Below are 17090 nucleotides of genomic sequence, written 5' to 3'. Positions count from 1 at the left end.
CTGTCAGACTGTTGAGGCAGTGGCTACTTTTTTTATTATGAAAGCTGTAGATAGTCCGTTGAAGGACACCGGGACAAAATTCATGCTCGGCGACGGAAAAAAAATACTTGGCGCAGACATTTGCTGGGAGGAAATTAAGATGAACGCTGTTCTTGTTTCCATCTTTCACTGCGGTTGCGCCGCTGTCAGGTTGAATGGTTTGTACTGGAAAGCGGTGCATTACAGGAGAAAAGCAATTTCTAGCCATTGTTCTATATCCTTTCACTTGAAGTACAGCCTACCTCGAATCATATAGAAAAAAATAAAAAGAAAGAAAGAAAGCAAACAAAGTGACAACCTTTTGAAGTTACTGAGTGCGCGTCATCTTTCATTCCCTCCTTGCCACATCGGCAGCACTGTCTGTATAGTGGTTAAAACTTGAGGGATCGGCAATGACAGATTGATTTTCTAATACGGTTTGACAGGAAGGACTGGCAACCTTGTCATCCGTGCCTTGAGAAACACCTGTGTCCTTGTGCACCTCAGGGCAATGCTTAACTCCATTTGATCACAGCTTAGATTACCAGTTGTGGCAGCTGCACTACGATATTTTCTTTGAAAAGTAAACACAATTTACTGCACGACAATGCTGTTTAAAGTTTAATCTCAAACTGTGCTTGTAAGGGGCTGTAAAAAACTCCGAAATATGTACCTGGCCAAACCCCACCCGCTTGAATGCTGAAACAATATTGGCATGGGCTGACTGTTTGAAAAGCTGAATCCCCTCCCGCCCTCCCTCGCTCTGCACCGTCCTCCCCTGAGCCCGATGCTCCCAACTCAGATTGAACCAAATAAACAGCAGCTAATGCAAATGGAAACTATAGAGGAATATGTATAATTACACAGCCGCAGAGCCCAAATCCCCGCCGTCAAGGGCCAGGGGTGCCCAAAGACTGGAGGAGTCCTTGGCTGACCACACAGTAAAGTTCTAATTACAGACTGCACCACAGACTGGCCAAGCCATTGAAGAGCAGATCCACATGCATTGCAAGAGGTACTGAGAAGGCAGACTTTTGTGGGGGCTATGTGAGAAGAAACAAAGGAAGAAAGGGGGGAAAGGAAAAAAAGTAGGGGACATGTATAAGTGTGGAAAGGAAGAGAAAGAGAAAGGCGGGGCTGTATGGAGATTTGTAGGTGTGCTGCAGGTAGCAGGCCGGCTGCAGTTGTCGTATGTCCTGCTGCCGCTTTTGTTCTTACACGAACAAGATGGTGGTGACTGGGGGGGGGGCAGCTGGAACACACCTGAGGATAGACACTGCTTGTAGAGTCGCCAGTAAGGTCTATTTATGGATGGGAAAGCAACAGGACAAGTAAAGCAGAAAGTTATATGCCCGAGCTGGCATAATGTAAAAAAAAAAAACAGAACGACAGAAGAGTGGTTTGATTCACATGAGCTGACTTGGAGGAAAGGGGACATAAGGGGGCACTATTAAAACAGCTGCTGCACCGTATGGCGCTGCACTGATAGAGACTCGAAAGGCCTTGGCACAAAGTCGTCCAAAAGAAAAAGAAATATTTCACTGCAAAAAGATCTGGCCTGCCAGGCTGCAAGAAGCAGCATGTGCTTGGTGTTGTTTTGCATGTGTTGCACCAGACAATGTGTGAGGCATGTTGCATTTTTTATTGCATGCCCCATAAACTGAGCGCTGTCATTTCGTATTTTATTATTTTTCATTATTTTTTACGCTTCATGTTGCGTAATTGCTCCTAGAACAATTCCTAATAAATCAACTCTGATTCTGAGTAGCTAAAGTAAAAGCCTCGAGTCAAATGGCTTTGCATTTATGTACATTGTGCAAGAACGCACTGACCTGCAGGAAAATCTTCACTACTAAATAGTTCAGTTCATAAAGACTGCATGGTGAAAGTGTTGCACATCAGCTCCCATCATTCATGTGGGGAAACAAACAAATGTGAAGCACAAGCTTGATTTTTCTCTGTATCCAATCAAAAATAAATGAGAAACATGGCATAAGCATTGAATGCGTGTTGTCCCTGCTGCTGTGAGAACAACACGCTTCAACAGTCTTGTTGCAGCTGTTGATTCCCAGCTATTATTTTGATGCAATGCAAATCCAGAGTGCTACATTTAAAACAACATAAACAACAATACCACAAGACCCTTGAATCAGCATCTCTATAAGCATAGGAAGCGTATTTATTTATTGTTCTTTCCATAAAATAAGTGCTATTTGGCAGGTCAACTCATTGTCCTATTTACCTTAGCTGAACAAGCAAATAACAAAACTTTCTGAAAGACACTTATTGGCTCATTTGTCATTACTTGGGTCAAAAAGAAATCCATTCACACCCAAGTCAAATAAAGTTGGGCACAATTCACCTCCAGCTGCTGCAGTGTGAGGAAGGAAAAGATAAAAGACAACTGTGCATGTTTTAGAAGATGCACTCATTAACGTCTTCTATTTAAAGCTTCGGCAGGCAACTTGGCACATTTGTCAGTCCCAAATGGCAGCGACATGCCGCTGTTTGAAGTTTGAAAATCTGGGGGAAAAAATAGGGTGCTGTCATTTATCTACACTCTTCTCGGACCCAATTCTTGTATTCTAATTAGGTTTTGGGGTTGGAGCGCTTGAACAGTTCACTTTTTCGCTGAACGGTGATTTCCCTTGACACTGACAGGTGAGGTTTACTTCTCAGTGACGATCTTATTTTGGTAAATCTCTCGGATTTTTGGCGTCTGTTACTGGATTGCTTTTGAATTTGAGCCGATGAGTGAGACCTATTTTTTGCTAGGAAACCTCTTATTTTAAAATGTTATTATGAAAGCACCTCATTGTGCTCGAAATGTTTTGGTGCTCGGTTGTTACTTAACTGGGATGCTGGTGGATAACACGTGGCTTGAGTCTCTCAGGATAATGACTGTTTAATGTTGTCCTAGTTCCCACAGCAATCCCCCCAGGCCTCTGTACCCCCTATTCATGACCACACATGGGTTAGTTAGGGGGAATCCAAATCTCCTGTTTCACACACACACACACACACATTAGTTGTGTTTTTGCTCCCTTTGTGGAAGCAGTGAGCATTTTGGAGCTCAACAAGTTGCATTTTGCTTCTGTTATCAGTAGATAAAAGGGCCCTTTTGTGCCTTATGAATAAAAAACAAAACAAAACAGGGCATTGCTCTTGGGAATATCTAAATCAATGTCACACACAGGGTTATTAGTTAAGAAGGAGCCACCATGGCCTGTCTCTCGTATTGTCTCTCCATGAGCATCTAGCTTTGTGAGATGAACCAGTATGTGTCACAGACTCAGTTTTAATCTACGCTCAGACACTATTTGATGGTACTTCAGGAGGGTCTCTTGAGTAAACAATGGCAGACCTGCCAAAGCCGCTCTCTTTACCCTATGTCTCTCCGAGCAAACACAGAACTGCAGAGGAAAGCAAAACCTCACTGGAACAGATGGTTAGTAGACCTGCTCCTAATTTTCCACTATCTGGTTCGCATTTGAAATAGTCTTTGGTGCAACACACTTGTTCGTCGAGGACAACGTAACATCTGCTCCGCCGTAAATGTTAATGATTATCGAGAATATTTATTATGTCAGGAAACTTCCCAAGCTGGGATTGCTCCATGAAGGGTGCTGTTGGTTTCTTTTTAGCTATTCCTATTGGCTGAATATTTAGGAGGGGGGGCATGATAGTTGAGAGCCCCAGCCGAGACTCCGGCATTTTCCACAGTGGTTATACAATTACAACTTTTAAGTTGGCAGCGCGAGGCATCAGCCAGTCGGTCGCACACACTGATTCTTACCTAATGCAGCTGCGTACATTGATTCAGACCCACACCCACGGCCCCCTCAGGCAGCTTTAAGGCATTCCAAATGTCAAGGGGACACATCCGTTTGCCTGAAACGGAGCTTCTCATCTTATTTCAGCAGCATAATGATTCATGCTAGAATCAAAAACTGGAAAACACTGCGCCCCATTTTGCTATCACACAATTTCAAAGAACATCAGAGAGATGAAACCATGGAGCATACTAGGTGCTTTTTTTAGGGCCTCTAGGGATCAAATTTGCAATTTGTATATACAGTGGAAAATGGTGCCTGTAGATATTCTCTAATTCTAGGTTTTTTTTTTCATTCTGGTCGAATAGGAAATATGTATAACTCTAACCCTAACTTAATTTGGGATTTCAGTTGTCTTTGACATAATAAAGACTTTTGCCCTTGAGAGAGATGGGGAGGGGGGAGGGGGGGGGGGGGGGGTGGGGAGAGTTAGAGAGTAAACACAGGACGGAGGACTGACCCCCCCCCACCACCACCAGCAGCCTCCTCCCTCCCATACAGCCTAACTAAACAAGGCCACCAGTTTCGGTTCCATGACACAAAATAAACACCACTGACGTCACCTGACTAAATGGCGAGATGACATCACCTCTGATATCTGATAGCAAGCAACTGTCAGTAAATAAAAGGCCGGCTACGAGTGAAAGAGCGGGCACGATCTCTGGCCTGGTAAATAAGTGACTGTGAGCGTTTCAGTTGTGCTTGTTTGACTGAAACTGTGGGGGGCGGTGGGGGGATAGCTGCCCCGGGTCCAGGTATTGTTGTGGTGTGTTCTCACAAACAAAAAGCTGCAGAGATAGAGAAAGCACATTTTGATGATTAATATGGTTTATCCGAGAGACGTCCAGCCAAGAGGATGGTGTGTGCACTTAACACGGACCAGACAATCAGTCAACAGAGCATCTCATCCGCGGAATGGACTCAGCGTGCCTGACGATATTCTCTGGTTATTTTTCAATAGTGTAAAAGGGGTGCAGCAGAGTGATGCATGAAGACCTCAGACAGGTCAGGCTCCGGCGGCTGCACGCAGGCGCGGAGCCAAGGAAGCATCAGGGTCTGGGCGTTGTTATGTTAATGAGGTTTTTTCGGGCGCTACGGGGGAAACAGTGAGAGCGACTCGCTTGGGGTTCGATGTGATGAGCAGATTACAGCACTCAGGATATTAAAGTGGAGGCGAGGCGAGGCGACGCTGCAGGCATCACACTTCCCATACAAATGTAGCATTAGCGCAGAGTGACATGGAGTCTGTGTCCACATTTCTTACGACACAGCCAACATCATGCTGCAAATAACACGCTAAGGGTGCATGGCTCCCACTCATGCCTTCGGGTTGGCGAGCGACCCGAGATGACAATGTCGGGCAAGTCCAGACCCGAGTTTTTGGCAGTTTTTGGTTAGTTTTATTTTGTTTATTTTGTGTTTCTGTTATTTCCTGTTAGTCATTCTGTTTCTCTCTCGGCAATGGGCGTGGCAGAGGACACCTTGGCAGAGCGAAGCAGACACACCTGTGATCCATTTTCTCATCACCTGACTGCCCTTAAAATCACTGCTCACCTCTTCGCCGTATTTCAGTTTGTGTTTTTGGATGGTAATTATTATGACTGTGATTTTTGTTTTCTGGTTTTGCACTTCCCGTCTTGCTCAATTCGATATTTTTGCTGAGAGTTTGTGTTTTTACATTATTGAAGACTTTGAACATTTCTTTGCCTCTGCATTTTGGGGTCCTCTTACCTGCCACTCTCTTTTTGAAACTTGACAGAGTTTATGGAACAGTACAAGGAAATTCATGTGGATCTTTATTAAGTTGGTATCCCCTCCCCATAGCTTCCCTGGCTGGTGTCGAGTTCACTTAGGTAAACCTTGTGCTGACAGCTTGTCACTGGGTATTTTAAAAAAATGTTCTGACATTTTACAGGTTCAAAATAATCACCTGAAAGAAAGTCAGAAGAATAACCGGCAATAGGGGGCCATTTCTTGTAGGTATAAACGCTGCTGCCCGTGACATTTGCTTCCATTAATCAGCATGAATGCACTTATATACCGACATGTGAACCGAATATGCATTAAAGCAACAAAGCATGCTGAATCGTCTATAATAATTTTTTGGAACAGCACATGTGGAACGGGGTGACTTGTCTCGGCTGGCACCACAGCGCCATCATATACCTCCGTTAAGCTCTGAGCAAATGCAGCATGAAATGCATATCAAGTCCTGCCAAAAAGTGCTGAGAAAGAGTCTGGCCCCGGACAACCACGCATGACAAATCCTTCTCTCACACCATCTGTTCCATTGTCCACAAGTAAAGATAAGTGTTGCATAGAGCACACATATTGAAAACTCCTGTGTGATAATGCCGAGCACAAGTGTCGGACTCATCATAAACATTATGATGTCGGAAATCGAAGGACGATTCAGCTGAAACTGGATGATCAGTTATTAGTTGTGTCTGAGATTAAGAAATATATGTGATTTGGAGGCGTTCTGCTCTGAGAAGCCCTCAGACGGGGTTAAATCCATACAGCCTACAAAAGGTGACCTATAGGAATACTCAGTGAGAGCATATAATGATGGTTTTTACCATTTGACCTTTGCTGACCTTTACTGGGGGAGTTTTTTTGGTGTCTTAGAGGCATAGGAGCAGGAGAAAGCTTTTGGGTGGTAAAAAGGATGATAATCAGAATAGGGAGAAGCACCGTTGCATGACCAGTAGCTTATTAAACTAAGCACACAGACTACACAATCAATATTTGATTAGAGTTTCTTTTTTTGGGGGACATTTTCACTCAGCATTATATCGGAACAACCGCCAAAGAAAATTAATGTTGTGAATATCATAAATCTTTAAAGATGTGTCTGGAAAAGAAAATGGAAGAACTGGCTGTCATCAAAGTGCATCTCTAATTGTGGTGGGGACATAACCAGGCCAATGGGGGGGGGGGCAGTGTGCTCGGTTCTGCCTGCTGATGTGTTGCACTGAGCTATTTTTCTCTTGCATCGTTGGCGCAGGTCATTTATACAGTGGATCCATTAACATGTAGGAGAGGGAATTCACACTCCAGCTGGAGCGAGCAGCAAGCTGACGCCCCGGTCTATATAATTAACAAGCACATTTAGGATGTGACTTAGTCATGATCACAATGGAACTCTGCACAATACACAGATGCAGCGCTTCTGTCGTCACAATGGCAAAGAGTTGATAACCAGCCCTAAAATCCATCAGATGGTCTCTGGCTCCAATGTGTGCAAAATCAACACACCAGTAGCATCCATTTAAAACTGCAACAAACCAGGACTTTGTCTCTGTGCACGTGTACAAGGAATTAAGTACAAATAAACACGATTATGAATTTTGCCCTCCAGTCACTTCATTTAGGCATGGATTAGAACCCTGTTTTCACCACTGGAGGAATGCTGTGCACTACTTAAGCTGATAAAATGAGTGGAGCATGTCTAATTTTATCTCTGAACATGTTATCTTGTTATTTGATTTTGTTATTTTTTTTTTCACATTCGGAATGTATGTACATATTTAATAAGCATTCCTGTTCGCACAAACAACTGAGGCGTTCAGGGATCATTTCACTTCTTGCGACCTTTACTTCAGACGGGATCGTTGGAAGGCTGGGGGGCGACAGCACGAGTGGCAGCAGAAGCATCAAGACCTTGCATGATGTTTAAGCAAAAGTACAAACAAACAAACTAATAAAAAATACGATTGATGCAAGTGTGTGATGCTACATGGGAACGTGCAGCATTTCATCATAAATTTTGGATTCTGCCCTTTGCCAAAATTGCTCTTTTTCATGTGTGATTTGATCATAAATCTCTATGAAATCCAGCGGTTTACTGTCGAAATCCAAGACCAGGACCAAACCATTTCCTAAACCGCACCACACATCTTTCCAAGGAGAGCAAGGCTCCCCGTTCCACATGCATATAACGCTTGGAATGCTCGCCACATCTCAGGGCCATGTTTGTATTCTGCTGCATGTGCTTTCCAGCTGTGATAGAGTATTGTCTTTCTCATAAGCTGCCGAGGCTCCTCCATACGTCGCACTTTCTCACAGCTCAGTATGTTTCCATAAGGCATATACTTCAATGCATGCAAGTTTGAACTATGAATACGAAATATCTTTGCCAATTCATCACTGACTTCACATCCATTTCTCCGTATTTGCCAACAAGGGTAGGAATAACATTAGATGGTAAATTCAGAGGCAATTTATTGTTATTTTTATTCTTCTAATCCAAAAATCTATCATTCATTATTCACACTGTGGGACTATTTTTACTTTATTATTTTTTTTTAAAAGAGGTTTGGAAGAACACATGAAATATCGGTAAATAAATGTCTCTTTACAATCTTCCAAGGAAAGCAACTGGCATGGAGACATAAGTATGTAACCACAAAGCCACAGCAAGGGGAAAGGAACGGTCGGAAAGCTGAGTAGGGTGGTATGAGTTACTCCAGGCCCCGACTCCATGTTGAACAATGCGTATTGACACAGAGGTCCAGGAACACAGAACCTTTTTTGCTGCTTGCTCTAAACTTTACACAGAGAGAGCTCCTGAATTGTGGCAGGAAACAAAAAACGATGTGAGAAGTCATCGATGGTGGGAATTAAAAATGATAATTTGGCTTTGGTTTCCATCTGAAAATAGTGGGTGGCCTGTGGGCTAAAGCAAAAAGCCAGGAAATTAACTCAGAGGTTTTTCTCTTCCCTGCATTTAGCTGATGGTGAGATTTGACATGTTTTACTGTTGAATTGTGTACGACTGAATACAGATTGCAGGCAGTGGCTTCGACAACATTGAGTTTGAGCATTAATACTAAGTAGCATCAAGGCAGAATGTAACATTAAGTAAGAAAGAAACAGCTACGGAGAGGCGAGTGCTCCCACTCAGAGAAGCTGATTCTGGGTCTCAGCGTAATGTCAGAGCGGCTAAATGGTAACTGTGCAGCGACCTCGATGACAGCTTACCATTAACTGCAGTCAAACAGACACTGTAATTGCCCCCCCCCCCCCCCCCCTGTGTGTTAAAATATATTGTGTATTCACACTTCAAAGCACGCCAATTCGGACTTGAAATGCAGAATGCACGCTGAAATGAGCCTCGAAGAATGAAACGGGTTCTGGCTCGCAGGGCTTTGATGAAACAAAGAAAAAAAAAGCATAGCTGACAAATCCTGATAGCGCATCACTATTGATCAGAGGCGGTGAAAGTGAAGCAGGCAGTCGCAGGGAGATTCAACAACTCAATTAGGTTGTATTGAAGTCCCTGTCACTCACTCGACCAATGGAGGAACACAAAGTTTTTTTTGTGTTATTTTTTTGTTAAGACAAAAGGCGGATTAGCATCCTCGTCATGAATGAGCAATGGGGAACTTCCGGGCTGCTATTTTCTAAACCAAAATTAACATGTGCATGCAGGTTTATTTTAAACAGTAAGCCTGCTAATAAAAAAAAGAAAATAATTAAAATTAAAAAAGCGCAACTGTAGACTCTGTTGTATGCGTTCCAGAGTTTTGTTGCATTAGCACAAGTATGGAAGTCAACCAAAACTCGTTTTAGCCACAAACAAATCCCATCCCAGGAGACATAACTCATGAGGACGCCTACATTTTTGACATTAATGATGCTTGAAATTTGCTGACTGGGCTGAGGCTGTGCTCGAGCTAACTCAAAGAGAGTCCATTGGGAGCCTATGTGAAATCGGTGTCCGCTGCATGTGCAGGCTTTCTCCTCAGGGCTGCAGGAGTATTACTTGCAGCTCTTAGCCTCGCCTTACCCTCCCCTTACTGCGTCTATACTGCGCGCCGCTCATTGTTTGACAGGATTGACAAGCTGCCTGGTAGAGCTGATTAAAAGCTTTAAGGTCAAAGAAGTGGGACAGATATTGAGCGAACACCTGTCTCCTGGCGGAGAGACAGTCCCCTACCGGGCATGTCCTCCATTGGTACAGGATCAATGGCTCCATTAAGACCCAACATGGTCTCCTTTATTTTTATTTTTTTCCTGACAGCACTACTTTGGCGAGCAAAGAACATTTCACTTGACTTTTCCTCTTTTCACTTCTCTCTGCTTCTCTTGCAGCAGCCATGTCAAAAAGGGGGAAGTGCTGTACTCAATGTGGAATTATCACGGTTGTGTACAGTCAAGGACATTGGTTACGCGCTTCTTTAGCCCAAAAATGTGTTGAATAGACTTAGAGTGACAAGCACTTCTTTAGTTTTTAGATTTTTCCAGCTCAAGATTTAATTTCATCATGCATTTCAACACCGTGGTAAGAATAACTCCGAGAGCTCGGCTGGCCTCTGAAGATTTGCCCGAGGATTATAGATCATTAAAGAAATGTTTGAAGTTTATTTGAAGCCTCTCCAAAAAAAGTTACGCAAATCTCAGATTTTAATGGTGTCTTGGCTGCACATTTTATCTCTTGTTTCTCTCACCTTTTTTCTTTTTTAAATATGGAACAAGAAGATTTCACATATTGTAAAAAAGGTGGTCATGCACTCTGGAGCCATAATCCAGAATCAGACATTTCAATTTACTCTGGCCTGAGTTTGAACGACGGAGTTTCTGTTGATGCCTTGCCGATTTCATCAGCTCGGGTTGGTTTTTCACCCGGAGCATCACAGGAGAGAAAATGCTCTCCTCTTCTGACATTGTATCTCACAATCATCTGTAAAATGAAACCTAATACTATACCTTTAGCCGTGGGATAAGACTTCAAGGCATGGGTGACTTTCAACAGACGATATCTGGAACCGTGTCTCGCACACCACTCATCACTACTTTCATCTCCAGAGTGCTTCCATTTCCACAGCTCTCCAGCGTGTCTGTCCTGTTGTGAGTCAGTAGTGGATCACAGAGGTGCATTGTGTTTCAGTTTTCATCACTTTAAAATGCTTTGTTCTCTCTTCATACTGTCAGACAATCGAATAGCTGAACTAAACTGCCATACTTCAATTCCAAGAGTGAAACAAGTTTTGGAAATGTATTTACTTGCAGATGTTTTTCTTCCATTAACGATGAATAAAACATGATTGTTGTTACCACTCTTATTGTTTCTCTAATCACTGCAACCAATTCATAAGAGACAGATCTATTTGGCTGAACTTGAACTGGAGAAATGCCTCTCAGCTGCTACCAAGAAACCTTGCTGATTGGAACTGTGTACTTGTACTGCTGGTTACTATTATAAATGCCAGTGTTTTCAGCTGGAGTGCATTACACACTTGTGCTGCCTACAAATGACAGAACTCTCTGTGCCCTTTGCAGATTGAATAACATGTGTTGCACCTGTGCTCCCACACCTAACTCACCTGTGAACCCAGCCTTGCAGAGCATGTAGTAAATTGATAATGAATCGAGTGTGAGCCAAGTGACAACTGACAAAACTAAATTCCATGCCGTTAAAAGTTGATTAGACGCATGCTTTTGTAGCTACAACGATTAGAGCAGATGCTGGAATAACGTACGGGCCACTGCAGAAGTGCGTAAAATGAAGGGCAGAGCGCTGTGACAGGCGTGCTGCTATTTTTAATTTTAAACTGTTTTTCAAGCATATCCATTTGGTAATTACACCTTGTATTAATTGCAGGATGATGGATATGTTTATGATAAGAAAGGAAAACAGAAAAAAAATCGGATTAATAATTTAATCTCCAGAATTGAACTCTTTGTGACGGGGTTACCGACACACAACAGGACAGGCGTGACGTCTGCTCATCTGAGCAGAACAGCCATGAAAGCTAAAAGCTAGCATTTTATTACTGGGCGAAAAAAATAATCTCTCTACATACAAATAAAGGCAAATTGTACACAAATGTATTAGAATAAAATACAGTCTAAAAATACCAAAACCTGTCCCACAGTGTCAATGAAAAAAAAATAGCTAAGGATGACTGAGTGATGAAAGTCAGTGGTGGGCTGAAGGATTTCAACAGACACTTGGCTCTAAAATGTTTGTATGTGTTCCAGCTTAGCCTCACTGTGTGCTCACATGCAGTACAGTGACATAGGCGGGCCTTCATGTATAATAGATGCGCTGGTGTAAATGTAGCTGCAGAGGCGAAGGCTTGGTGCAAAGCAGAGGCCAAAAAAAAAAAACAGAAAACATCCCTGCCAATTTTAAATGCTTTATATTAGAGCTGAACAATAGAAAAACAAATTTTATATTTTTCTTTAACATTGTGATATGATTACTTAGATTCACCAGATGAGACACATACCATGATACAGATGATGTTTTTTTTGTAGTAGTAGTAGTTGTTATTCAAGACAAAGTCTACTCCAGGTTTTACAACTGACTCCGACAAAGCAACACGACAGATAAATCCAGTACAATTCTGACTGAGAAATAAACACTCCCCAGATGCACCCTCCGGAGATAAGCCTCGTGTTTTTTAAGAGCGACCCGATGCCGAGGGCGACGCGGCCACGTCTCTGTTCTACTAAGCAGGTGGCGCCATTGGTTTTGAGACACACTCGCCGATCAGATCCTGCATGTCACTAACCATCAATAAATGTTGGGTATCCAAGAGTAAAAAATATATATAGTCGATATGTTGTTTCTGGCATGCCAGCAGATCAATCAAATATTTTTATTTGGTATCAAACATCTGTTAAGTTGCAGCATAACACTGACTTTACTTAACATCACATGTTCTGTCAATAACGAGATGCTTTATCAAGTTTACGTTTACAAAGTAGATCTTCATAAAACAAATATGACTCTACACTGAGAGTCTTCAGAAGAAGAGGAGCGTGTTATTAAGTTGGATAATTGTTCCTCATGGAAGCAGGTGAACCAATACACCAGCATTAATAGCAGAGGCATTTAGATTTAACTGCATTTTTTTCTTCCAGCAGTGATCAAAGATATGAGTTTCATGGGACGTGTGAAATTCAATGGTGTGCAGCAACTAACAGTGCATTGTAATATACTTATCCCCCAAGCACTTCATTTGCCAATTATTACACTCATCATAATTTAACTATAGTTTTGCAATTTAACTTATGAATCCAAATGTATTATCCTTTTTTGAAATATTGTTGTGAGGAGAGAAAATTCATGGCAAGAAAAAAAACGGTTTAATATTTATATAGCCATTTTCTAGCTACACGAACATCTCGCTCGGCTGCACTGAAATGGAACTCGTGACCTAGTTAGAAGAATGCCACATGAAGAAGCGTTGGCCGCCCTCCATCAGCGAGCCCAGCCGAGCAGAAACGGCCACATCGACCGACGGTGGTTCCTTATTGACAGTGTGTTAGCAGGACGGAGGGCGGCCAGGTCTGTGCCCTCTTCCTTGGCTGATTAGATGAGTGAAGGACAGACCCTTGCTGCGCCGGTCCGTGTTGCCGTCCACGCTTTGTTAATGTGCTGCCACTCCCCTGCAGGGTGAGCAGGCCCGGACAGGCTGATGTGACGATCCTCTCCTTTCCACAGCGCAGCCTGCTTGACTATGCTTGGCTGATGAACTGTGACAGGACACAACTCCAAGGTTGTGTTTGTGCTGCTCTCCCCCCCCCCACCACCAAGGCGATCCAGTCGGAGCGGAAGTGTGAAGCATTGTTGAACCCGGCTGATGGCGCTCAACCTTCATATCAGTTAGTTTGGACACACTCCAGTGAGCAGCTGAAGGATCTCCACTGTCAGGGAGCAAGAGTTGCAGTCCTCACAAGCCAGCTGCTCGTGTTTCAATGCAAGCAGCGCTTTGTGTACCTGCCTGGACATGATTTACATTGCACATTTGAAAGCGAGTCAATCTAAACAGAGCTTTCTGAGTAAGTGTGCGAGTTAGACGAGATGGCTAGAGCACTTCCTGAGGCCATTTTTGCTTCATCTAAAGAGCATATCAGCTCCATTTATTGGTCTCCACGCACAATGTAGTGGTTTCTGCTGGTAGGTTTACAATAACCCCCCCTCCGTCACAGCTGAGAAATATTACAAAGCGCCATGTGTACTGGGGTAGGCTGTTATTTCATGCTCCTCTTCTCACTCTCTGCAAGTCCGAGCTCATGACAAGGTACCTCGACATCTCCTTCACGTTTGCTGAAATAGATTCCATTGGCACGATAATAGCTCATCCTGCTGGGGGGTCGCAAAGGGGCTGCTACAAAAGCAATCAGTGGCCGCCATTGTGCATTTTTTTACAGGAAACTTGAAAATCCCACAGTGGAAGAAGGTGCCATAAACCTCTGCAGGCTTATTATACAAAGAACCCCCCCTTAAAATGGTGTGATGAATTCCCAAAAGATGAATTCGTGTTCCTGCAAAGGCATGAAGAACGTACGGCATTTCATTTCATTTTTGAGAGCTGCCGTTTGAGAATGTCAGAAAAGAAACAAAACATTTCAAATTACTTCCTTGTTAATGCTGCAGTTTAATTTTATGGATAACACATCTAATAGTTACATTATGTCCAAGATCTTGGTGACTCCACTATTACCATTTGTGCAATCTAAAAACAGAGAAACTATAAGAAGGAAACCATTGCAATCTCCAAACAGCACAATATTCACACGGCTGCTCTGCGGAGACCTTGCTGGAGGCGAGATGTTTTTATTCACACATTCAAGTTTAGGCTACAACTTTACATAAACCAGGAGATAAGCTGTGATGAGGGGTTATTCAGATCAAACGAGGAAGGCAAACAGTCAGAAAATGAGAAAAATAAATACAGCAATTATGTTGCAATGTACAATTTTAGTGAATAATAGTTCTCCCACATTAGTACAGAGTAACCAGTAACCCCTTTGCAAATACTCTGACAGGTCTATACTGGTTTTCAACAGCCGCCTAACAAGAAGTAGAATGTTTCAAAGTTCTCAAGTTTTATTATTTGTTTCTCTTTTTTTGTAAGTTAGCAGAATCATCATGTGTGGCTGTTGGAGGGATTACCAGTCTAGATCTGCACTGTTTGTTGGTTTCACTACATAAACCAATTACAGAATGAGGCACCATGAGAGAATTAAAGTTTGATTAGCCTGAGGGCGGATGGCAGTGTAATTGGATTGGCTAACAGAGGGATGAGTGCTATCTGTGTACGGAAAAGGATGCTTGCATTAAGTGTGATACAGCTCCTGTCTTTTAATGGCAAATAAATTGTATATTTAAGTAATCATGATTGAATTGTTGAAATAAATATGCTGTATTTGTTTTGACTGACTGTTAAAATAATGGTTTAAAAAAATACCCCATACTGGAGGTACACACACTTGTATTTTGTAAAGGTGTAAGCTGTCGAAATATACCATTATAAATGACTAGAAATGAAGCGTCAAGGTGCTGCAACGATGCCACAGGATGTAAATCATGCTCTGCAGACACAAGCTGACATGCATGACTGGAACAGACCTCAGCAAAAATAATATCAACATATTCTTATTTTCAGTGAAACTCAAAGAAGGTTAAAGCATTTAAATGTTGGAAAGATTTGATTTGCAGTTTCCAATGCAGTTAAGTTACTGCATGAATATAGAATCGATGTTTAGAAACACGAGCGGCCTTTAGAAAGATGCACTACACACTTAAAGTTTCACTGCATCAACATGAAAACTAAAATTAATCGAGCGGACGGCATTTGATCATGATGATGATGATGAATATATTTTACATAGAATGTTAGAGTACAAGTACAGTCACACAGTAGCATGTATTACAGTACAAATACAGTCAAACATCCTGTCTAAGAGGAGCATTTCAAAAAAGCCCTTGCGGTCTTGTTTCCGTTGAAAGTCCTTGATGCAACAAGGTTGCGAGCTTCTGTCAAGGCCATATGATTTGGAATAGTTTGTGCAGACAGTTTATCCTTATTTTTGATAGACGTTGTTTGAATAGTGTATTCACCTCAGGGTTATGGTAGGGCTCATCCGATGTGAAAACGTCATTCGATATTTGCGGTATTCTGCTTAAAACAGACAACCAAACAAAGAAACGGAACCAACCACTTTGGCAGAGGAATAAAAAAAAAGGTTTTATAATTTCCAAAAGCCAGAGAAATAAATTAACTCAGAAGAAAATCATTTTTGAATCGCGAAGTTCAGAAAGTGTATTAAATTCACTGTAGATTATTACAATGGAAGAAAAAAATAATTACGGCATTCATCTGGGCCTTGGTTCATCCCAAACAGCTGGGACTCCTGCATCAGTGAGACAACACTGGGGACATTTGTCTGTGTGGGACATGGAGCGCAGCAAAGAGCTCTGCTGAGCTGCATTTGAGGCAGACTGATCTGCTGTCCATTTTCTATTTCAGCGACACTGACAAGAGCAATCAGACATGTTGCTGCCAAAAGCCTCATCGCATTAAGTTTCACACTATAAGTTGTTCTTACTCATCATATCAGCAAACTCCAAGCAGAAAACAGACTATAATTTCTACTCTTTCCTTGAGAAGTGCTGCAATTCATCTTTGAAAATCTGACAAAGATGCCCTTGAGCCTGCAGGTAGCTAAAAAAAAAAAAGGCATAACGTTCATCCGCGGCTTTCTGAGGGTTCCGATAAGAGAAATGCGCCATACTGCTGCAGATGAACTTCATGCAGCAATTAGTGGAATGTTTTACACACAGTTCACGATCCAGTGAAAGAGAAGTCATTTAGATTCAAACACCTACAGACAGGATTAAAGTTGGGATTCTTGTTCATTTAGACTTCAATGACCCAACGTGCCCTCCGTCTGAACCTTGAGCCGCTAATGAATAAAAACAGTGTTGCCGATCAATTCAAATTTCATCTTGTCTAAATATTCAATAAGTTCAGTGTGGTGGGAGCACGACGAAACTAGCAGTTCAGCATTACTGCCTGGTGAGGTGTGTGTGTGTGTGTGTGTGTGTGTGTGTCCTGTCGCTGAGAGAGGCCTTGACTGACCTTGCTGAGGCTGTCGCTGTGAGATTGGGCTCCATCCATGTTTACACTGACTACACTCTGGACGGTTTTACGGAGTCGTGGAGCAGATCCTCTGAGGGGCCAGAGGCAGGGAAACACAGAAGCCGTAGGCAAACAAAGGGGGCGCCTGTGCTTGTGAAACACTTCCTCTTTTCATTTCCAAGAACAACTGAAGAAGTCACTTTCATGTTCCTTTTCTTCCGAGGTCAGGGGGACCCTCCCATCACAGAACAGAAGAGGAGGGACTTTTATAAGGGCAGCAGGAGGCACAAAAATAGATGAAGAGTGGAATGAGACTGACAAGAGGAGCGCTTCCATTCCCCAGAGGCTCATTTCCAGC

The 17090-nt window shown here is 42.6% G+C and overlaps 1 protein-coding gene across 1 annotated transcript in view; it reads right to left on the bottom strand.

Moving 5' to 3' along the window:
- LOC137912775 (nectin-1-like) overlaps positions 1-17090 on the bottom strand; it is a 133921-nt gene that overhangs the window by 88642 nt on the left and 28189 nt on the right. The gene's annotated exons all lie outside the window — the stretch shown is intronic.

Source organism: Brachionichthys hirsutus, unplaced genomic scaffold (genome assembly GCF_040956055.1).
Source record: "Brachionichthys hirsutus isolate HB-005 unplaced genomic scaffold, CSIRO-AGI_Bhir_v1 contig_1025, whole genome shotgun sequence".
Classification (NCBI taxonomy): Eukaryota; Metazoa; Chordata; class Actinopteri; order Lophiiformes; family Brachionichthyidae; genus Brachionichthys; species Brachionichthys hirsutus.
Note: the sequence above shows the minus strand (reverse complement) of the source record. Positions and strands in the feature narration are given on the sequence as shown.